The sequence below is a fragment of the Anastrepha obliqua genome, chromosome 1 (genome assembly GCF_027943255.1).
Source record: "Anastrepha obliqua isolate idAnaObli1 chromosome 1, idAnaObli1_1.0, whole genome shotgun sequence".
Taxonomy (NCBI): domain Eukaryota; kingdom Metazoa; phylum Arthropoda; class Insecta; order Diptera; family Tephritidae; genus Anastrepha; species Anastrepha obliqua.
Genome location: NC_072892.1, coordinates 180,046,041 through 180,052,789, shown reverse-complemented (window position 1 = coordinate 180,052,789; position 6,749 = coordinate 180,046,041). Strand labels below are relative to the sequence as shown.

The 6,749-nt window shown below is 37.9% G+C and overlaps 1 non-coding gene across 1 annotated transcript; it reads right to left on the bottom strand.

The window, feature by feature from the left end:
* Positions 1-2,658: 2,658 nt before the first annotated feature.
* Positions 2,659-2,731, bottom strand: Trnaf-gaa (transfer RNA phenylalanine (anticodon GAA)). The gene has a single exon. It is a non-coding gene; the product is annotated as a tRNA-Phe (tRNA).
* Positions 2,732-6,749: the final 4,018 nt, after the last annotated feature.

Below are 6,749 nucleotides of genomic sequence, written 5' to 3'. Positions count from 1 at the left end.
GTGGGGTGAGATTTCCCATTTCAGTGTTTCCAGGTAGGTTTTAATGGGCTTGGCAACGTGAGGCCGAGCGTTGTCATGCTGTGGAATCACTTTTTCATGGCTCTCCGCGTATTGCGGCCGCTTCTCGCGCAGTGCTCGGCTCAATCACATCAATTGACGTCGATACCGATCCCCAGTGATGATTTCGCTTGGTTTTAACAGCTCATAATGAATAACACAAACTTAGAGGTCCCACCAAATACGTAGCATAACCATCGCAGCGGGAATATTCGGTCGAGGCGACGACGTAGAAGCATGACCGGGCAGTCCCCATGACTTTCTTTTCTTTGGATTGCTGTAATGAATCCATTTTTCATCACCCGTAGCCCTTCCGCTTTTGCCGCTGGAGCAGTTGTTCACAGGCGAAAAAACGACGTTCAAAATCCCGTTGATGTCACCGTTACAACACCTACACGATGGGGCCCTTATGCTGCCTGTTTAGGAGCACAACAAACTGCTCAGCAAGCAGTTTCTGCTAGGGTGTTACCGCAGGCGTCACCCATGCCGACACCTGCTTGAGCCTGTGCCACCTCCCAGACACGTCAGGAGGCATTTACTCAACTATGCGGACGAGATCCAAGACAAAACGGGCAGACAGCTACTGGATCGGACAGTGTACAGATAGGCCATAAGCGGCATTCATTCGGATATCCTCCCCACCTTCTTAAGCTCCTGACCCCGAATGCAGTTATCTGAGTCCAACCATCACCCATCGCAGACGAAGAGCTCCAACTTCCCCGAGAGTCAGAATCGACCCCGACATACTAAACATATGTCCGCCATGTGAATACTAACCTTTTCACATGCTCCATCAAACCCACTCATCTAACACCCCTCTCCATCTGGACCCAACCCGTCGAAACAGCTAGTTTCCTGGGCCTACCGTTAGATGAGCTAGACGAAGACGGCCGGTGATTATGCTGCACTGACAGCGCAAAATTACTGCTACAACAACAACAACAACTGGGAGCACCCTACAACGACTATTGCAGAAGCTGAAACGACATTGAAGAAGAAGAGACTATGGAACACTTTCTACTTACTGGCCCTGGATAGAAAATGTTCAATATTTTAGGAAAAATTTCCCTGAATAACTTGGCAGAAGTAGCCAATATAAAAATAGCAAGTCTTGTTAGATATATCAAAGCAACAGGTTGGTTCAATGAGGACAATGTAGAGTGAGAAGAGGGGGCAGCCCCGGTGGTATCACAATGGGCCTACAGCAGGCCTAGGTGTATGAATTGGCAAGCACTATACCTACTTACCTACCATAGCAACCCATGTTCACATCCTAAACAGCACAGTCAAACCAGACTGCCCTTTTTACAACTCAAACGACTACTCGACGACACACCTCCTCGATACCTGGCCAGGATTGGAATACACTAAAAATGCAATTCATCCTAACCTTGACCTTTCGAATCGACTCAACAACACAGATGACAATAGCATTAACTTAATTTGGAAATTTATTAAACTAACTAAATTAAAACTTTAACTCTTTGGGAAATCTATATATAAAATGATACTCCACTCAAACTCACACTACCCACTAATCTTCTAACACTTCCTCAACTACCCTCTCCCATCCTCTTGTTTAGTTAATTATCTAGTATATTAGTACTCGAGTTTAAGATGCCATAAGGTGAAGGCCCTGACAGCCAGTGCTTATTTCGTAAGTGGAATGGTTATTAATAACTCTTGATCTTTTAAATAAATAAATGAAATAAAATAGATTACAATATATTTGGGGTCATAAAGGACCCCACTCGTAGGAGAATGGTTGTAAAAAGTAGCACGAAGCCTTTATGAAGCCTTTATGCGTAGTTCCAACTTCAGCTTCTAAAAAAATAATATTAATTGGATTTTTTTATTAAGGCATATAAGAAATGTCAGACGTAACGAATTATGCTCAATTCCATGATTTCCGCTTATTAGAGACCATTTTGTTCATAGTTTCTATTATATTTTTAAATGCTCGTTCTCAAATGCTATTTCTTGTTTACATTAAAACTGGTGTTTTGAAGCAAGGCTTTTTAAATTTCGTTTAAAAATCCACTCATTTTGATTTTTAATTTGTTTAGTGTTACCAAGATTATTATTTTATTACATATGTAAATTGATCACAAACAAGTAAAAAAAACTAAATTTTATATACCCGCGCACATTAAAAAAAAGTGATTTTGGACTGGATGAATCAAAAATGAAATATTTGTTGCAAAAAACTTGTTCGACGGCACACACTCGTTTTCCATTTTTTTGTTTTAATACTATTCGTTTACATTTATTTTTCCAACTGTGAGTATTTGAGTAAGTATTTTAATTTTAAATTAAATTTTGCAACTTTTTATAATACAAGAAGGCGGGAAATTAAGCACCCGATGGAAGATTTAAGATTTTTTCAAATTACAAAATCATATTTGACACTTGTGAACACTAAACAGCTACAGTAGATATACAAACAGACATGTAATGGTGCGCATAAGAATCAAAATATAAATTTCCATCACTTTAAAACATTTTTTTTAATTAGTAAAAAAAGGCATTCAAAAACAAAAAAATACCAAATCGTAAAAACATCTACGAAAACCAAAATAAAAAAAATAAAAAAATTAGAATTGCCGAAACCAGGGATCGAACCAGGGACCTTTAGATCTTCAGTCTAACGCTCTCCCAACTGAGCTATTTCGGCGCTTATATTTATATCTCCCCAATTCATAGCACACAACACAATTACGCTAATTTATATACTTGTGCGGTTATACTTGTGCGTGTGTGTGTCTACAAAATAAAACTTTTCGTTGGCTTTAGTTGATTGAATAGGTTCTCTCCACGTGCAGAGTTTTTGTTTGTGTGCTAGATATTTATAAATAAAGGGCACAGCGATAACATAAAAAGCACTTTTGTTGGTGCTATGTGTTGAAGAAAACAGCTGTAGAGCGGGGGAAAGTTGTTATTGCTTTTATTTGTACATCGATTCGTATGCACATACGGGAATATATATGTATATATATATAATATATAATTTGTACTCAATTCAATTTAATTTTGTCAGCAACTCAGCTGTGCGGTAAAAGGCATATAAATATTTTATTAACGGATTTATTGAAAAGTGTTTTACAAGAAAATATACAAAACTCATAAAATATGAGGCATGGACTGGTTTGAAATATTTTATAATAATTTGAGTGCAATTCAATTTTATTCACTAACTTGTCCCAACAGCTCGAGTTTTTTCACCAATTTCTGTATTGCGGTCCGACAAGAGGCTTCACGATGACCCAAAAATGTTCGAGTTTTACGAACCGTCTCCGCCAAATTTTCACCTTTTTTATAGTGAATTTTAATAATTTCAATGCGTTGTTTAAGCGTGTGTCGTTCCATTTTTATTAATGGCGTAGTTTCTATTTGTCAGATATCAAAAAATGACAGCTTCAAAAGTGACATCTACCGAAATAGCGGACTATTCAAAATAACACCTGATATTCGAAAACCCTTTTCATGGTATTTTTTTTTTAATATGGTATCCGCATTTTTTAATATATGCCCACCGTTACTACGAGTTCGATCAGTCCAATTTTTGACCACTTTTTTCAATAAATTTTGCCTAGGCGTCAATGGTGGCTTGAATATTGCAATACTGTGCCCTCTTGTGGGAACCAAATATTCGTCGATCAGCATGGGTCGGTAGCGCTCGAGATTCACCGTAACGGCAGCTCTTTCCTCTCTTCGAAAGAAATAAGAACCGATGATGCCGGTGCTCTAAAAACTTCGCGAACAGATTTATTTTATTTTTTTCAAAATAAATTTCCTCCAAATGGGAGCGATTCAAATGATGGCTTGCCAAATCTTACTGAATAGAAATGCCAACACAGTTTGCAATTCTCAGCTGTCAAAGCATACTTATCGATATCGATAATTCTCATGCAGCTAAACTAACAATGAAATAAAAATGTATATCTGGCACGTGCCTTTTATAATATGTCACCGACCATAAAGTCTTTGTTGTTGCTTTTTTTGTTTTTCCAATATTTCCACTACTCAAAAGTTGTTCATGTGCATTTGCTTTGGGATGATATGGGTTAAGTCAAACATTAAATTCAAAGATAAACAAAATGTTTTATCATTTAATTTTATTTATTTATTTATTTATTTAATAAAATAATATTTTTCCAAAATTTAATTCAACAATTTCTGTTAAAAATATAATAATTTCAAATTAGTACTCAATAAATGTTTAAATAGATGCGAAATATCAACGTATAATTGTTATTTCCTTGTATTTCTAGATTTTCTAAATGAACAAATCAATAAACAGAACCGCCAGCGTATTTGGACTAGCATCTCCCCAATTTGTGATATTCGGCTTAATGATTTCTACAAACCCACAACTTTGTCATTGCCTTCCGAGGTGGGACGGACCGCTATTACAAAAGGAAAACCATTTCTATCATATCATGAAGCCAAGTGTGTGGTACAGTGTTCCGATATGGCGAAAAGTTGGAATAGTAGATCAAGCAAATATTTGTTGTTTACAGAATCAATACCGAATCGAATGCAAAAACAAAGCGATCATATCGCCGATTCCTTTCTGATAATTTGGACATTGAAGATATGGCACGCGATGGTAGGCCAATTGGAGAAAATATTTGTAAAATTATGGAAATCGTAGGGTCAGGTCAACAAGTGCCCCACAAATTTCAGTGCCCTAGAATTGAAGTTTGGTCAGAATTATAGCTATGGCCACTGAGATAAGTTGAAAAAATGTTGAAAACTTTTTGCTTTACTTAATACAAGGTGGCACAAAATTAGTTACCTTGTCGGAAGATTTCAAATTTTTGCAAATGGTGTCGTACGTCAATCATATTTGACGCTTGTGAACTAGACAGACAAACAATGGAGCGCATAAAGGTCAAAGTAAATATTTTTATCAACTCAAATCATTAATTTTTTTGTTAAGTAAAAGTTATTCAAAAACATTATTGGATGATTAATTTTGCGCCACCTGCAGATGAAAGAAAAACTGAGAAAATTGGTGGGTTATTAAATATTACGAAACTTGGATCGACATACACTTATTTTTCTCATATATTTTCAAAAAGCCTCAGTATATCAGTAACGTTTTATGTGATTCCCAATAAGGTCACCGCTAATTTTTCTCACATTTCCTGATGGTTGTTAAAGTGCTTGTTTGCTGATAAGGAATGATGGCTGGTATAGTAAGGTATGTATGTGTATATGTGTGTATCTATGTGTGTATGTATGTATGTGTGCATGTATGTATGCATGCAAGCTTTTTAATTTGCAATAAAAAGATAAAACATTCAATAATCGTAATAAGTTCAAGCGCGCCCATTACAAACCATATGCTTGAGAACTCAACCAACAGTGAGTTCCCCTCCAGGCACAGACACTTGCACACAATACACAAATACATAATATTGGCAAAAGAAAAGGCCATGGCGAAGGCAGCAGCAACAACAATAGCAGCTAAATTTCAGCTATAACCACAATTACAAAAGTTACATGTCTCGCTACAGCACTGTAAGCAACAACAGAAATAACATACAACCTGAACGATAACAACTCAAATAATCACTAACAACAACAAAAGCAAAATCAGCGAGAGCAAAAAGTAAAAAACAAAAGAACCAGCAAGCAACTGAAACAAATAGAAGGAACAGCAGAAAGCAAAAGAATATCACCAACAAAAGAGCAACACCCAAACCTGATGTGAAACGATGTGCTTGGATGCGAATACCTACAACTCCTCATCGGATGCACAACCGTGGATCCCAACCCATTTGTGGCGGTTGCTCCGCAACGTTGTTGTAAAATAATCGCAGCCAATGTGTACATGGCGTTGAGTTACAACAACGTATTTGTTATTGTTGTTGCTGCTGCCACTGCTGCTGACGGTGCTGTCGGTGCTATCTATCTGAGGTGCTGGTGCTACCAGCGTCTTATTCATACAAACATTTATTACATGTACATAAATACATATATGCGTATGTATGTATGTATGTATGTGCATATGTATGCTTACATGTGTGCTTTGTGGTCTTGCAAACAGTCTCAAACACAATTCAAGACATAAAACTCTAGTTATTGCTATTACTATTGGTCTTCTGTTAATATCGCTTTTTTTACTATTTCTAACATCGGTGTTGCTGCTGCTGCTACGGCTGTTGCTGCTGCCCCGAGCTTGGCGGTCATTGCCCCAACGTGACGTCACCGGTTCAATGGCAAAATGTGACCCAGATTGTCTGTGGCTACACAACTGCCGCCTCGCGACGATCACAGCTCAGCTCAATACAACTGAAGTGGAGTGATTGGGCCTAGGCCTGGCCCGCCCGTCAACAGCACACACACACACACACACATACAAGTACATACGGACAAACATAGCCCCGCTAATATTTACATGGGCGCAATGAGCAGCGAGGCAGAGCCTGATCTTCCGCAGAGCAGAGCGCCATTTATGGGTGCATCTCTTCAATTTGTAATTTATGAAATCTTTCAGTGTGTTGGAGCATTTCCGCGTCAACAAATTTTACTTTTAGAACTTGTTGCAACACACCAAAGAGAGTACACCGACAGCTGCTTCACCACCACTGCTTGTGGTAGTATGTGGACGCCATCCAACCCGTTCGTTTTGCGTCTATTTCGCATGGAGAAAGTGAGTACAATGAGCGTTTGCTCATTGATGT